Raw genomic sequence first — 16,242 nt, forward strand, 5'->3', positions numbered from 1 at the left:
ACATGGGCGGCACGCGACCAATCAGAAGCCGGGACGTCATTCCACAGGTCCTAAAGGCGCGCATTTTGAAGAAAGAAGCCGTGCCGGACGCCGGATCCTCCCGCTGATGTCCAGGGGCCGCCGGAGAGGTGAATATAACAATATTTTTTATTTTAATTCTTTATTTTACACTTTAATATGGATCTCAGGGCCTGAAGGAGAGTTTCCTCTCCTTCAGACCCTGGGATCCATGAGGATACATTCCGATACTTGATGTCCCATTGACTTGTATTGGTATCGGATATCGGTATCGGCGATATCCGATATTTTTCGGGTATCGGCCGATACTATCCGATACCGATACTTTCAAGTATCGGACGGTATCGCTCAACACTACTGGTTGGTGACACTTCTAGACCCACGCTACAAGGAGAACTTTCAATCTCTTCTGCCTGAGGCAGAAAGATGTGCTAAAATGTTGCAGTAAAAAAGGGCCTTTGTAGCGGAATTACTTAGAAAATTCCCATGTGAGAACGCTGGAAGCAGATGTCAGAGTTTGTTGTACAACCAAGGAATCCAAGCAAGAGAGACAGAAGTACAATCCAGCTCAGGCAGGGAGAACAATGGCCAAGTTCTGGGACAGTTTTCTTAGGCCCTCCCATAGTGGTGGCACAGAGGCAAGGGGTGCTGTCACAAGAAGTGCAATGTTTGGGAAGATAGTGAAGGAGTACCTTGCAGATTGTACAAACATCCTCCGTGATTCCTCTGTGCCTTTTAATTATTGGGGATCCAAGCTGGACACGTGGCATGACATGGCTCTCTACGCCTTGGAGGTCCTGGCCTGCCCTGCTGATAGCGTTCTGTCAGAAAGGGCTTTTAGTGTTGTTGGTGGAATTATAACAGATAAGCGCATTCACCTGTCAACTGAAAATGCTTACAGGCTGACTCTTATCAAAATGAACAAGGGCTGGATTGGGAAAGACTTCTTTACACCACCAATTGAAACCAGCGAAAAATAACCTCAAATATATTCTCTGTTTTGGGGAGGTGTATTCTCATGCACCTCTTTACAACCACACATGGGTATACCCTTCCAGATTTGGTCTGTTTGTTTTTATCCTCCTCCTTATCCTCATCCTCCTCATCCAGAAACACTATATCACCAGGGTGAACGTGGTCTGTACGGTGCATTTTGGCCAACGGTGCAGTGATGGCACTCTTTTATTTTATTTTATTTAAAAAAGGATTTTAAATTGGGGAATTGGTCATGACCTAACATTGGGCCGACTTCTTAACTCTGTCTCCTGCAATCTGTTCTGTACTTGCCAGTAGATCAGCAGGATGAACGTGCTCTGTACGGTGCATGTTGGCCAAGGGGCCTGTGATGGCACTTTTTTGTTTTTTAAAAAAAGGATTTTACATTGGGGTATTGGGCATGACATTACATTGGGCCGACTTCTTAAGTCTGTCTCCTGCAATGTGTCCTTTAACTGCCACAAGATGACCAGGGTGCACGTGCTCAGTACTGTTAAAGGCCAGTGATTTTGGGGCACGAGGGCTGTGATGGCACTATACTTTTAAGTCCAAAAGGACAACACATTGGTGAATTGGGCATGACATTTCTTTGAGCCTACTTCTTAACTCGATCTCCTGCAATCTGTCCTTTACCTGCCACTAGATCACCGGTGAACGTGCTCTGTACGGTGCATTTTGATGAAGAGGGCTGAAATGGCACTATTTTAATCAGTCCAAGAAGGAGACCACATTGGGGAATTGGGCATGACATTCTATTGGGCCTATTTCTTAACTCAGTCTCCTGCAATGTGTCCTGTACCTGCCATTAGATCACCAGGGTGAACTTGCTTTGTACTGTTATAGGCCGGTGAAGTTTGGTCAAGGGGGCTGTAATGACAATAGTCTATTTTTACAAAATGTACCCCCCACTGGTGAAACTACATCCTTGTTGGCAAATACTTCATAATCATAACATTTGTGTACCTTAAAGAGCTCACTTGAAAAGCTCCTTTTTGTGTTGCCTGGTTGCTAACATTGGACACAATACACTTCATATAAATTTGATTAAGCAATGCTGTTACTTTGCCTCAGTAGTTCATTAAAAATATAGCTTTGTTCACTCTATTTGTTTCTCTCCTTGAGAGCCTTAACTTTGTCTGCCTCAAATGTACAAATGGAGAATATACAAATGGCATTTTTTAAACAAGATTGAAATACTGTATACTGAATGCATTCAGACAATCACATAGCTGCATTTCTTGTAAAACATTTACAGATGTGACAGACAATGCTCATAGTGACATAATCTTGATAAATGTTTGTTTATTCACTTCACAAACAGTTCTAAGCCTCTATATGTTTGCTGTTTGTCATTGTAAAACATTAAGGTTTACTGAAACTATGCCGGTGGTGGTTTGATCTAAATCCTTGTGGCTTTTATTTTCTAGGGGTTTATGGCCCCTCGTCTGATGACTCCATGATATCTGTTTCATCCAACCTTGAAAAGTGGCCACTTGAAGGTCTGGGTGAAACTAGAGTTACTACATAATGTTATTCACTATATAAGACCAGAGAAGCATGACTAAGACAGATGCCAAAACTGGGGTACCTGTACATGTATAGTGTGCTGATACCTGCATAATTGGGGATGCCCATGCAGTGTAGGTAATCTTCCAGTAAATAATTGTGCAAAGAGTGAACCATCATACCATTAAAAAATATAAGTTAATTTTCCTGGGCCCATCCAGTGTGTGGGTTCCAAGGCCTAATGGGGTGCATATGACTGGCTGTGCAGCAGGGCCAATGTATAAAACAAAGGAGTACAGGAGTACAAAATGCATATTGTGAAGTTGATTTTCCTGGGCCCATCCAATATGTGGGCAGCACGGTGGCGCAGTGGATAGCGCAGCAGCCTTGCAGCGCTGGAGTCCTAGGTTCAAGCCCCACTAAGGACAACATCTGCAAAGAGTTTGTATGTTCTCTCCATGTTTGCGTGGGTTTCCTCCGGGTAATCCGGTTTCCTCCCACATTCCAAAGACATACTGATAGGGAATTTAGATTGTGAGCCCAAATGTGGGTTCCAAGGCCTAATGAAATGCATATGACTGACTATACAGCAGGGCTGTCCTTCCTGCCAATGTATAAAACAAAGGAGTATGGAACACAAACTGCATATTGTGAAGTGGATTTTCATGGGCCTATACAGTATGTGGGCTCCAAGGCTTATTGGGGTGCATATGAATTGGTAGCAGGGCAGGCCTTGAATTCAATGCAACACATTTCCTGGAGTCCCCCCTGAACATCTTATCACAGGGTTATTTTGGTGCATCATAATTCTTGGCAGCCCATCCACTCACAGCATAGGCTGCAACAGTTTAGGAGACCCACTGTTTAATAATGGCCCTTTAATGCCACCTGATGCACCAGTAAAATAGGCTCTGTGACTTTAAGAGTCCCTCCTTCATAAATGAAACAAGATGGGTCTGCTTATGTGTCATACACCACATGGCCAGCTAGGGGGGTTACATGTTACAATGGCATTTCCCAGTGAATGCATTTTTAGTAGTTGAAAGCAATGTTAAAGTTGAAGAACGCTTCAAAAACACAGTGTCTGAACTAAGTCTAAGTGGGGGAGGAAATTTTCGGTCTGGGGTTAAATATTTGGCCTTACAGGCAAGTCATTACCCTGCAAAGGATGGACCTTGACATATTTTCCTGCAAAATCCGTTTTGGATTTGTTTCATTGTGTTTTTTGTTGCATCGGGAAAAATAGCATGAATCTCGGAAAAAAATGATTAAGGCTGTGAACTCGGAGTCAGGAATGCTTCCAGGGGCGATCCCCATGAGGTCAATATGTCATTTGAGCAGTGTTTCCATCATTTTCAGATGTTTTTAGACCTTAAAAGGACCCCGGGGGGATCACGGTAAAAATACTCGGGTCTCCCTTAGACTTACATTGGGCTCGTTGTTCTGGCCGAGTACCCGAGTATTCCAATCTGCTCAACCCGAGCAACGAGCACCCGAGCATTTTAGTGCTCGCCCATCACTAGCGAACGCACTCACTACTACTCGTCATAATCGGCGAGCACCGATCATTTCCAGGATTACTCGGCAGGAGCTGGTGTCTCCACCCAGCATTTTTGGCGGACTTAAGAGACCCAATCATGCTGCAGGGTTCGTCTGCCAGGCCAATGAAACAGCCATCTTTGTTGTGGTCGTGCAGTGATTGACTTGGCTGCACTGTATCATCCCGAGTATAAGAGACCTGGCGCCACCCTGCCCGCCGCATTCAGCTCCGGATTCAACGAGTTTAGGGAGAGCTGCTGCTAAGATAAGGTCAATATCATGCTTTTAACAGTTAGGCTATGTGCACACATTGCAGATTTGACTGTGGAATTTTCTGTGCAGATTCTGAATTTCTTGGCAGAAAACGCAGGTCAGAATCTGCACCTTTTTTTGGTCTGTGCACACGTTGCAGATGTTTGTGCAGATTTCTTCCTTTTTTTACCCCTGCAGATTTCTATTATGGAATGAGTGTAGGTCTGCAACTGTTCAGTCCATAACTCCTGAGAAACCAACAGTTCTTTTTAGGGCTAATTTGTGTGTCCGGATATTGCAGCGCTAGGTAGGCAGGGCACAGCATATCCACATCAGTGCAAGGCCTGCAGGCTCTGTATGTGCGTCCATTGCTCCAACTGCATCCTTCCCAAAGCTCCATAACTGTCTGCTGCTGCTACTTATTTACTATATACCTAGCTGCAGTTTTCAATTTTTTTATTTTTTATTTTCAAAAATTCACCCAAAATTTTTTTATACAGTCCGTTATATCAGACTGGTGAATCTGTAGAAAAATGATAGTTTTGCAGGCATAGATATCATAGTTCTGTCTGCTAGCCTTGTTCTACTCTTTTTATTTTTTAAAAAATTCTCCAAAAGCCCCCCAAAATTTAATACAGTCTGTTATGTCAGGCTGGGTCCTGTTATTTCTGTGGTGGATAAATCGTAGCTTCGCAGGCATAAGTCTCATAGCTCTGTCTGCTAGCCTGGTTCCACGCTTTCTTTTATTTTAAAAGTTCTTAACCCCCCCCCAAAATTTAATACAATCTGTTATGTCAGGTTGAGGCCTGTTGTATTTGAGGTGGAAAAATAGTAGCTTCGCAGGCAAAAGTTTCATAGTTCTGTCTGCTAGCCTTGTTGTACTCATTTTAAATTTTTTGCCAAATTTAATATGCAAGAAAAAAATATACAGTCTCTTATCTGTGTCTGGGGCCTGGTGTGTCTGTATTATAAAAATCATAGTTTGCAGGCATACTGATCAGATATAATTTAACTCTAAATAAATACATTTGTGTTGAGCTTTTGAAATAGTTCAGTACTCCATTTAAAATGGACAAGTCAAGGAGTAAGGGGCAGGAAAGTGGACGTGATCCTGATGGTGTATGCAGAGGACGAGGCCGTGGCCAAGCTGAAAGTATGCCACAAAAAACCACATCTTCTCGTTCAACCGTCCTGTCCCAGTTTCTAGGGGACCGCAGCACACCACTATTGAAGCCAGAGCAGTGTGAAATGGTTGTTTTTGGATAGCGGATTATGCTTCCAGTCACTTAGCCACCACCACCACCACTGTTATGACCTGGTGATTAGGACAATTATTGACCTGATGATCAAGAGCACCCGGAAAGATCTGATAGCTACAAAAACACGGGACAAGCTCTGGGAACTGGAAACTCTGCTGACCGCAATCCCTAATCCTATCACACACACTAGAAATAGCCGTGGATTGCTCCTAACGCTCCCTATGCAACTCGTCACAGCCTCAGAACTAGCTAGCCCTAAGAAAGGAAAATAAAGCCTACCTTGCCTCAGAGAAATTCCCCAAAGGAAAAGGCAGCTCCCCACATATAATGAATGTGAGTTAAGATGAAATCACAAACATAGAGATGAAATAGATTTAGCAAAGTGAGGCCCCACTTACTGGACAGACAGAGGATAGAAAAGGTCACTTTGCGGTCAGCACAAAAACCTACAAAAAGCCACGCAGAGACTGCAGGGAAAAAAAAACCTTCCGCACCGACTCACGGTGCGGAGGCGCCCCTCTGCGTCCCAGAGCTTCCAGCAAGCAAGGCAATATTCACAATAGCAAGCTGGACAGAGAAAATAGCAAACAGGAAAATAGCAAAGAGGAACTTAGCTTCTGCTGGAGTACAGGTAACAGAACGATCCAGGAGCGAACTAGACCAATAGTACAACATTGACAGCTGGCATGGGGCAAAGATCTAAGTGGAGTTAAATAGAGCAGCCCACTAACGACTTAGTCGTCACCTGTGGAAGGAAACTCAGAAACACCCACAGCCACCAGAGGAAGTTCATGGACAGAACCAGCCGAAGTACCATTCACGACCACAGGAGGGAGCCCGACAACAGAATTCACAACAGTACCCCCCCTTGAGGAGGGGTCACCGAACCCTCACCAGAGCCCACAGGCCGACCAGGATGAGCCAAATGAAAGGCACGAACCAGATCGGCAGCATGAACATCAGAGGCAAAAGCCCAGGAATTATCTTCCTGACCATAACCCTTCCACTTGACCAGGTACTGGAGTTTCCGTCTCGAAATACGAGAATCCAAAATCTTCTCCACCACATACTCCAACTCCCCCTCAACCAACACCGGGGCAGGAGGATCAACGGATGGAACCACAGGCGCCACGTATCTCCGCAATAACGACCTATGGAACACATTATGGATGGCAAAAGAAGCTGGAAGGGCCAAACGAAATGAGACAGGATTGATAACTTCAGAAATCTTATACGGACCAATGAAACGAGGCTTAAACTTAGGAGAGGAAACCTTCATAGGAACATAACGAGACGACAACCAAACCAAATCCCCAACACGAAGTCGGGGACCCACACAGCGCCGGCGGTTAGCGAAACGTTGAGCCTTCTCCTGGGACAATGTCAAATTGTCCACCACATGAGTCCAAATCTGCTGCAACCTATCCACCACAGTATCTACACCAGGACAGTCCAAAGACTCAACCTGCCCTGAAGAGAAACGCGGATGGAAACCAGAATTGCAGAAAAACGGCGAAACCAAAGTAGCCGAGCTGGCCCGATTATTAAGGGCGAACTCAGCCAACGGCAAAAAGGACACCCAATCATCCTGATCAGCAGAAACAAAGCATCTCAGATATGTTTCCAAAGTCTGATTAGTTTGTTCGGTTTGGCCATTTGTCTGAGGATGGAAAGCCGAGGAAAAAGACAAATCAATGCCCATCCTAGCACAAAAGGATCGCCAAAACCTCGAAACAAACTGGGAACCTCTGTCCGAAATGATGTTCTCCGGAATACCATGTAAACGAACCACATGCTGAAAAAACAATGGCACCAAATCAGAGGAGGAAGGCAATTTAGACAAGGGTACCAAATGGACCATCTTAGAAAAGCAATCACAAACCACCCAAATGACCGACATCTTTTGAGAGACGGGGAGATCCGAAATAAAATCCATAGAAATATGCGTCCAGGGCCACTTCGGGACTGGCAAGGGCAAAAGCAACCCACTGGCACGAGAACAGCAGGGCTTAGCCCGAGCACAAGTCCCACAGGACTGCACAAAAGAACGCACATCCCATGACAAAGACGGCCACCAAAAGGATCTAGCCACCAAATCTCTGGTACCAAAGATTCCAGGATGCCCAGCCAACACTGAACAATGAATCTCAGAGATAACTCTACTAGTCCATCAATCAGGGACAAACAGTCTCTCCGCTGGGCAACGGTCAGGTCTATCAGCCTGAAATTTTTGCAGCACCCGCGGCAAATCAGGGGAGATGATAGACAAAATTACCCCCTCTTTGAGAATACCCGCCGGCTCAGGAAAACCCGGAGAGTCAAGCACAAAACTCCTTGACAGGGCATCAGCCTTCACATTCTTAGAGCCCGGAAGGTACGAAACCACAAAATCAAAACGGGAGAAAAATAACGACCATCGAGCCTGTCTCGGATTCAACCGTTTGGCAGACTCAAGATAAGTAAAATTCTTGTGATCTGTCAAGACCACCACGCGATGCTTGGCTCCTTCAAGCCAATGACGCCACTCCTCGAATGCCCACTTCATGGCCAACAACTCTCGATTACCAACATCATAATTGCGCTCAGCAGGCGAAAACTTTCTAGAAAAGAAAGCACATGGCTTCATCACCGAGCCATCACAACTTCTTTGCGACAAAACAGCCCCTGCTCCAATCTCAGAAGCATCAACCTCAACCTGAAACGGGAGCGAAACATCTGGCTGGCACAACACAGGAGCAGAAGAAAAACGATGCATCAACTCCTGAAAAGCCTCTACAGCTGCAGAAGACCAATTGACCACATCAGCACCCTTCTAGGTCAAATCAGTCAACGGTTTAGCAACACTTGAAAAATTAGCGATGAAGCGCCGATAGAAATTAGCAAAGCCCAGGAACTAGGGTTGAGCGAAACGGGTCGTTCATTTTCAAAAGTCGCCGACTTTTAGCAAAGTCGGGTTTCATGAAACCCGATCCGACCCCTGTGCGGGGTCGGCCATGCGGTACGCGACTTTCGCGCCAAAGTCGCGTTTCAATGACGCGAAAAGCGCCATTTCTCAGCCAATGAAGGTAAACGCAGAGTGTGGGCAGCGTGATGACATAGGTCCTGGTCCCCACCATCTTAGAGAAGGGCATTGCAGTGATTGGCTTGCTGTCTGCGGCGTCACAGGGGCTATAAAGGGGCATTCCCGCCGACCGCCATGTTACTGCTGCTGATCTGAGCTTAGGGAGAGGTTGCTGCCGCTTCGTCAGAAGCAGGGATAGCGTTAGGCAGGGTCCATTAACCACCAAACCGCTTGTGCTGTAGCAATTTCCACTGTCCAACACCACCTTCGGTGTGCAGGGACAGTGGAAGCTACATTTTTTTTTTTTCCTCAGCGCTGTAGCTCATTGGGCTGCCCTAGAAGGCTCCCTGATAGCTGCATTGCTGTGTGTACGCCACTGTGCAAACCAACTGCTTTTTTCAAAGCACAAATCCTCTTGTTCCTTCCTTTCTGCACAGCTATCTTTTTGGTTTGTACACACTTTTTATTTAATTTGTGCATCAGTCCACTCCTTATTGCTGCCTGCTATACCTGGCTGAGATTACTGCAGGGAGATAGTAATTGAAGGACAGTCCCTGTTTTTTTTTTTTTTTTTTGTGGGAGATTAAGATTGACATTTCTGCTAGAGTGCCATCCCTGCGTGTGCCATCTCTCACTCAGTGGGCCATAGAAAGCCTATTTATTTTTTTGCTTGATTTGGGTTATAAAATCTACCTGAAAAAATCACTACATCAATCAGTGGGAGAAAAATATTGGCCTCAGGGCTTGTGTGCCACTCCTGACTCCTGTGTGTGCCATCTCTCACTCAGTGGGCCATAGAAAGCCTATTTATTTTTTTGCTTGATTTGGGTTCTAAATTCTACCTGAAAAAATCAATAAATCAATCAGTGGGAGATTAATATTGGCCTTTGGGCTTGTGTGCCAGTCCTAAGCGTGCCATCTCTCTCTCTCAGATAGTGGGCGATAGAAAGCCTATTTATTTTTTTTATTGGGTTTATAAATTTTCCCTGAAAAAAAAAAAAAAAAAGGGGAAGATTAATATTGGCCTCTGGGCTTGTGTGCCAGTCCTGAGCGTGCCATCTCTCTCACAAATAGTGGGCCATAGAAAGCCTATTTATTTTTTTTTTTTTGTTTTATAAATTCTCCCTGAAAAAAAAAAGGAGATTAATATTGGCCTTTGGGCTTGTGTGCCAGTCCTAAGCGTGCCATCTCTCTCTCTCAGATAGTGGGCCATAGACAGCCTATTTATTATTTTTTTTATTGGGTTTATAAATTTTCGCTGAAAAAAAAAAAAAAAAAGTGGGAGATTAATATTGGCCTCTGGGCTTGTGTGCCAGTCCTGAGCGTGCCATCTCTCTCACAAATAGTGGGCCATAGAAAGCTTATTTATTTTTTTGGTTGATTTGGGTTCTAAATTCTACCTGAAAAAATCAATAAATCAATCAGTGGGAGATAAATATTGGCCTCTGGGCTTGTGTGCCACTCCTGACTCCTGTGTGCGTCATCTCTCACTCAGTGGGCCATAGAAAGTCTATTTTTTGTTTTATTTGTTTTCTAAATTCTCCCTGAAAAAATCATTTTATTTTATTTGGTTTCTAAATTCTTCCTTAAAAAATCATTTTATTCTATTATTTTTTTTCTAAAGTCTCCCTGAAAAAAAAAAAAAAAACAAATCAGTGGGAGATTAATATTTACATTTGTGCTTCAGTGACAGTCCTGCGTGTGTGGCATCTCTCTCATTTGTTGCCACCAAAAACAGAGTGTGTAACATTGTGCCTGATTTTCCTTGCGGTCTCACCCACCTGTAAAGGGATATCGAAATCATACTGAAGTTATAGCTCACCGTGTAAGTTGTTTGACAGCAACAAATAAAGTTACTTTGGTTAAGTTTTTAAAACAATGAGGAAGTCTGGTGCAAGAGGTCGTGGCCGTGGGCGTTCATTGTCAGCTGGTAATGAGGGTAGTGGTAGTGGTGGAGCATCAGGTGGTCATGGGAAAAAAAATATTGCACCTAAGTTTGGAGCTGTGGAGCCAGGTTCGTCGTCTGGCTACGCAAGGCTTCGAACGCTCCCTTTTCTGGGAGTAGGAAAACCGCTTTTAAAGCCGGAGCAGCAAGAGCAAGTTTTGGCTTATCTTGCTGACTCAGCCTCTAGCTCTTTTGCCTCCTCTCGTGAAACTGGTAAATGTAAAAGCAGCACGTCGTTAGTGGATGTTCATGGTCAGGGACAAGTCGCTTCCTTGTCCTCTTTAGCAAAAACAACAACAGAGAAGAATGCAGCAGGCGACACAATGGGTTACTCCATGGAGCTCTTTACACATACCGTTCCTGGCTTAGAAAGTGAAGCAGTTAACAGTCCATGCCCATTACAAGTTGAATCTGACATGGAGTGCACTGATGCACAGCCACAGCCAGACTACTATGCTGGTCCTTTGACTCAGACCACAACATTGCCCTCGCAGGGTAATGATCAAGAATCAGACCCTGATGAGACTATGTTGCCCCATCACGAACGCTATACCACCGACCAACACGGTGACACAGACGAAGTTGCACACGAGCTACAAGAAGAGGTAATAGATGACCCAGTTCTTGACCCCGATTGGCAGCCATTGGGGGAACAGGGTGCAGGCGGCAGCAGTTCTGAAGTGGAGGAGGAGGGGCCGCAGCAGGCATCAACATCGCAACAGGTTCCATCTGCCGGGCCCGTATCTTGCCCAAAACGCGTGGCAAAGCCAAAACCTGTTGGAGGACAGCGTGGCCATCCGGTTAAAGCTCAGTCTGCAATGCCTGAAAAGGTATCCGATGCTAGAAAGAGTGCAGTCTGGCATTTTTTTAAACAACATCCAATTGATCAGCGCAAAGTCATCTGTCAAAAATGTTCAACTACCTTAAGCAGAGGGCAGAATCTGAAAAGTCTCAATACAAGTTGCATGCATAGACATTTAACCACCATGCATTTGCAAGCTTGGACTAACTACCAAACGTCCCTTAAGGTTGTAGCACCCTCGGCCAATGAAGCTAGTCATCAACGCAACATCCCTTCCGGCAGTGTAGGGCCACCATTTTCGGCACCACCTGCAGTATCTGTGCAGGTTTCTTTGCCAGGCCAAAGCAGTCAGGGTCAGGGAATCACCAGTTTCGTAGTAGGAAACACTGCATCTAGGGCACCGGCAGCAACAATACCATCTCCCACCGTCTCTCAGTCTGCCATGTCCACCGGCACCCCCGCTAGTTCCACGATCTCCAGCTCTCCAGTCCAGCTCACCCTACATGAGACTATGGTTAGAAAAAGGAAGTACTTAGCCTCGCATCCGCGTACACAGGGTTTGAACGCCCACATATCTAGACTAATCTCGTTAGCGATTATGCCCTACCGGTTAGTTGAAAGCGAAGCTTTCAAAGCCCTGATGGACTACGCTGTACCACGCTACGAGCTACCCAGTCGACACTTTTTTTCCAGAAAAGCCATCCCAGCCCTCCACCAGCATGTTAAAGAGCGCATCGTCCATGCACTCAGGCAATCTGTGAGCACAAAGGTGCACCTGACAACAGATGCATGGACCAGTAGGCATGGCCAGGGACGTTACGTGTCCATCACGGCACACTGGGTAAATGTTGTGGATGCAGGGTCCACAGGGGACAGCAATTTTGGGACAGTTCTGCCTAGCCCACGGTCTAGGAAACAGTTGGCTGTAGCCGTTCGCACCCCCTCCTCCTCGTCCTCCTGCAGAAGCGAGAGCTCGTCCACAGACCGCAGTCGCACAACCACTCCATCCGCAGCTGCCACTGTTGCACACCAGGTCTCCCATTATGGGGCAGCTACTGGCAAACGTCAGCAGGCTGTATTGGCTATGAAGTGTTTGGGCGACAACAGACACACCGCGGAAGTTCTGTCCGAGTTCTTGCAGAAAGAAACGCAGTCGTGGCTGGGCACTGTAGATCTTGAGGCAGGCAAGGTAGTGAGTGATAACGGAAGGAATTTCATGGCTGCCATCTCCCTTTCCCAACTGAAACACATTCCTGGCCTGGCTCACACCTTAAACCTGGTGGTGCAGTGCTTCCTGAAAAGTTATCTGGGGTTATCCGACCTGCTCCTCAAAGTGCGTGGACTTTGCTCACATATCCGCCGTTCGCCCGTACAGTCCAGCCGTATGCAGACCTATCAGCGGTCTTTGAACCTTCCCCAGCATCGCCTAATCATAGACGTTGCAACAAGGTGGAACTCAACACTGCACATGCTTCAGAGACTGTGCGAACAGAGGCGGGCTGTTATGTTTTTGTGGGAGGATACACATACACGGGCAGGCAGTAGGATGGCAGACATGGAGTTGTCAGGTGTGCAGTGGTCGAAGATTCAAGACATGTGTCAAGTCCTTCAGTGTTTTGAGGAATGCACACAGCTGGTTAGTGCAGACAACGCCATAATAAGCATGAGCATCCCCCTAATGCGTCTGCTGATGCAAAGTTTGACGCACATAAAGGATCAGGCGTCTGCAGCTGAGGAAGAGGAAAGCCTTGATGACAGTCAGCCATTGTCTGGCCAGGGCAGTGTACAGGACGAGGTAGCGGACGAAGAGGAGGAGGAGGACGAGGAGGATGATGGGGATGATTATATTTTTAATGAGGAAGCTTTTCCGGGGCCACTGGAAATTGTTGGCGTGGCAAGGCCGGGTTCTGGTTTTTGGAGGGACACAAGTGACGTGGATTTGCCTGAAACTGCCCCTCAACCAAGCACAACCGCAGATTTGAGAACTGGAACTTTGGCCCACATGGTGGATTATGCCTTACGTATCCTCAAAAGGGACACACGCATTACTAAAATGATGAACGATGACGATTACTGGTTGGCCTGCCTCCTTGATCCTCGCTATAAAGGCAAATTGCAAAATATAATGCCACATGAGAACTTGGAAATAATATTAGCAACCAAACAATCAACTCTTGTTGACCGTTTGCTTCTGGCATTCCCTGCACACAGCGCCCATGATCGTTCTCACACGAGCTGCAGGGGCCAGCAGACCAGAGGTGTTAGAGGGGCAGAAATCAGAAGTGGCGTTGGCCAGAGGGGTTTTATGACCAGGTTGTGGAGTGATTTTGCTATGACCGCAGACAGGACAGGTACTGCAGCATCAATTCAAAGTGACAGGAGACAACATTTGTCCAGTATGGTTACAATCTATTTTTCATCCCTTATCGATGTTCTCCCTCAACCGTCATTCCCATTTGATTACTGGGCATCCAAATTAGACACCTGGCCAGAATTGGCAGAATATGCATTGCAGGAGCTTGCTTGCCCGGCAGCTAGTGTCCTATCAGAAAGAGTATTCAGTGCTGCAGGTTCAATACTAACAGAAAAAAGGACTCGTCTGGCTACCCAAAATGTAGATGATCTAACCTTCATTAAAATGAACCACAACTGGATTTCGAAATCTTTTGCCCCACCTTGCCCGGCTGACACCTAGCTTTCCTATGAAAAGGTCTTGCCTGTGGACTATTCTGAATGACTTTTCCAATATCGTAATTTGCTGCACCTGATTGTCCAGCATACGACATGTTTACACCTCCCTAAATGGCTAAACTCCCCACACGGGGCCGTGGTATCGCCACTTGGCGCCAGCACCCGTGAGAGTGCTGTTTTTATTCTGAAGAGGTGGCACTGCCACTGGGTCCCTCATAGTACAATAAAGTGTCTCTGGCGGTGGTGGTGCGCACCCAACGTCAGACACACTGTTGTAATATGAGGGGCCCTGGGCCTGTACCGCCGGCCACAAGACAGTTCCACCCCCCCAGCTCAAACAGTGCTCTAACACTTGCAAAATTATCTCTCACAGCTCCACCAATGTTTAGTCTATGCGCTGACATCCTTCAATGCCTGGCAGTGACAATACCATTGTATTGACATTTTTGTTATGCTAGGCCTTCGAAGCCTGTCTGTGGTCCCCCCTTCCACTAGGCCTCCACTGACCATTGTACTGCTGCCCGTGTACCCCTGGAACCAATTTTAAATTGCCAACAACCCAATTTTGTTATGTTAGGCCTTCGAAGCCTGTCTGCAGTCCCTTCTTTCTACTACTACTACTACACTGACCAGACCACTGCTGCCCGTGTACCCCTGGAACCAATTTTAAATTGCCAACAGCCCTATTTTTTTATGTTAGGCCTTCGAAGCCTGTCTGCGGTCCCTCCTTCCACTAGGCCTCCACTGACCACACCACTGCTGCCCGTGTACCCACGGAACCAATTTAAAATTGCCTACAGCCATGTGTTATTATGTTAGGCCTTCGATGCCTGTCTGCGGTCCCTCCTTCCACTAGGCCTCCACTGACCATTGTACTGCTGCCCTTGTACCACTGGAACCAATTTTAAATTGCCAACAGCCCTATTTTTTTATGTTAGGCCTTCGAAGCCTGTCTGCGGTCCCTCCTTCCACTAGGCCTCCACTGACCACACCACTGCTGCCCGTGTACCCACGGAACCAATTTAAAATTGCCTACAGCCATGTGTTATTATGTTAGGCCTTCGATGCCTGTCTGCTGTCACTCCTTCCACTAGGCCTCCACTGACCACACCACTGCTGCCCGTGTACCCCTGGAACCAATTTAAAATTGCCTACAGCCAGCCCAATTTTTTTATTTTAGGCCTTCGATGCCTGTCTGCGGTCCGTTCTTTCTACTACTACTACACTGACCAGGCCACTGCTGCCCGTGTTCCCCTGGAACCAATTTAAAATTGCCAACAGCAATGTGTTATTATGTTAGGCCTTCGATGCCTGTCTGCGGTCCCTCCTTCCACTAGGCCTCCACTGACCACACCACTGCTGCCCGTGTACCCACGGAACCAATTTAAAATTGCCTACAGCCATGTGTTATTATGTTAGGCCTTCGATGCCTGTCTGCGGTCACTCCTTCCACTAGGCCTCCACTGACCACACCACTGCTGGCCGTGTACCCACGGAACCAATTTAAAATTGCCTACAGCCATGTGTTATTATGTTAGGCCTTCGATGCCTGTCTGCGGTCCCTCCTTCCACTAGGCCTCCACTGACCATTGTACTGCTGCCCTTGTACCACTGGAACCAATTTTAAATTGCCAACAGCCCTATTTTTTTATGTTAGGCCTTCGAAGCCTGTCTGCGGTCCCTCCTTCCACTAGGCCTCCACTGACCACACCACTGCTGCCCGTGTACCCACGGAACCAATTTAAAATTGCCTACAGCCATGTGTTATTATGTTAGGCCTTCGATGCCTGTCTGCTGTCACTCCTTCCACTAGGCCTCCACTGACCACACCACTGCTGCCCGTGTACCCCTGGAACCAATTTAAAATTGCCTACAGCCAGCCCAATTTTTTTATTTTAGGCCTTCGATGCCTGTCTGCGGTCCGTTCTTTCTACTACTACTACACTGACCAGGCCACTGCTGCCCGTGTTCCCCTGGAACCAATTTAAAATTGCCAACAGCAATGTGTTATTATGTTAGGCCTTCGATGCCTGTCTGCGGTCCCTCCTTCCACTAGGCCTCCACTGACCACACCACTGCTGCCCGTGTACCCACGGAACCAATTTAAAATTGCCTACAGCCATGTGTTATTATGTTAGGCCTTCGATGCCTGTCTGCGGTCACTCCTTCCACT

This window comes from Ranitomeya imitator, chromosome 4, assembly GCF_032444005.1.
Source record: "Ranitomeya imitator isolate aRanImi1 chromosome 4, aRanImi1.pri, whole genome shotgun sequence".
In the NCBI taxonomy this organism is placed as follows: Eukaryota; Metazoa; Chordata; class Amphibia; order Anura; family Dendrobatidae; genus Ranitomeya; species Ranitomeya imitator.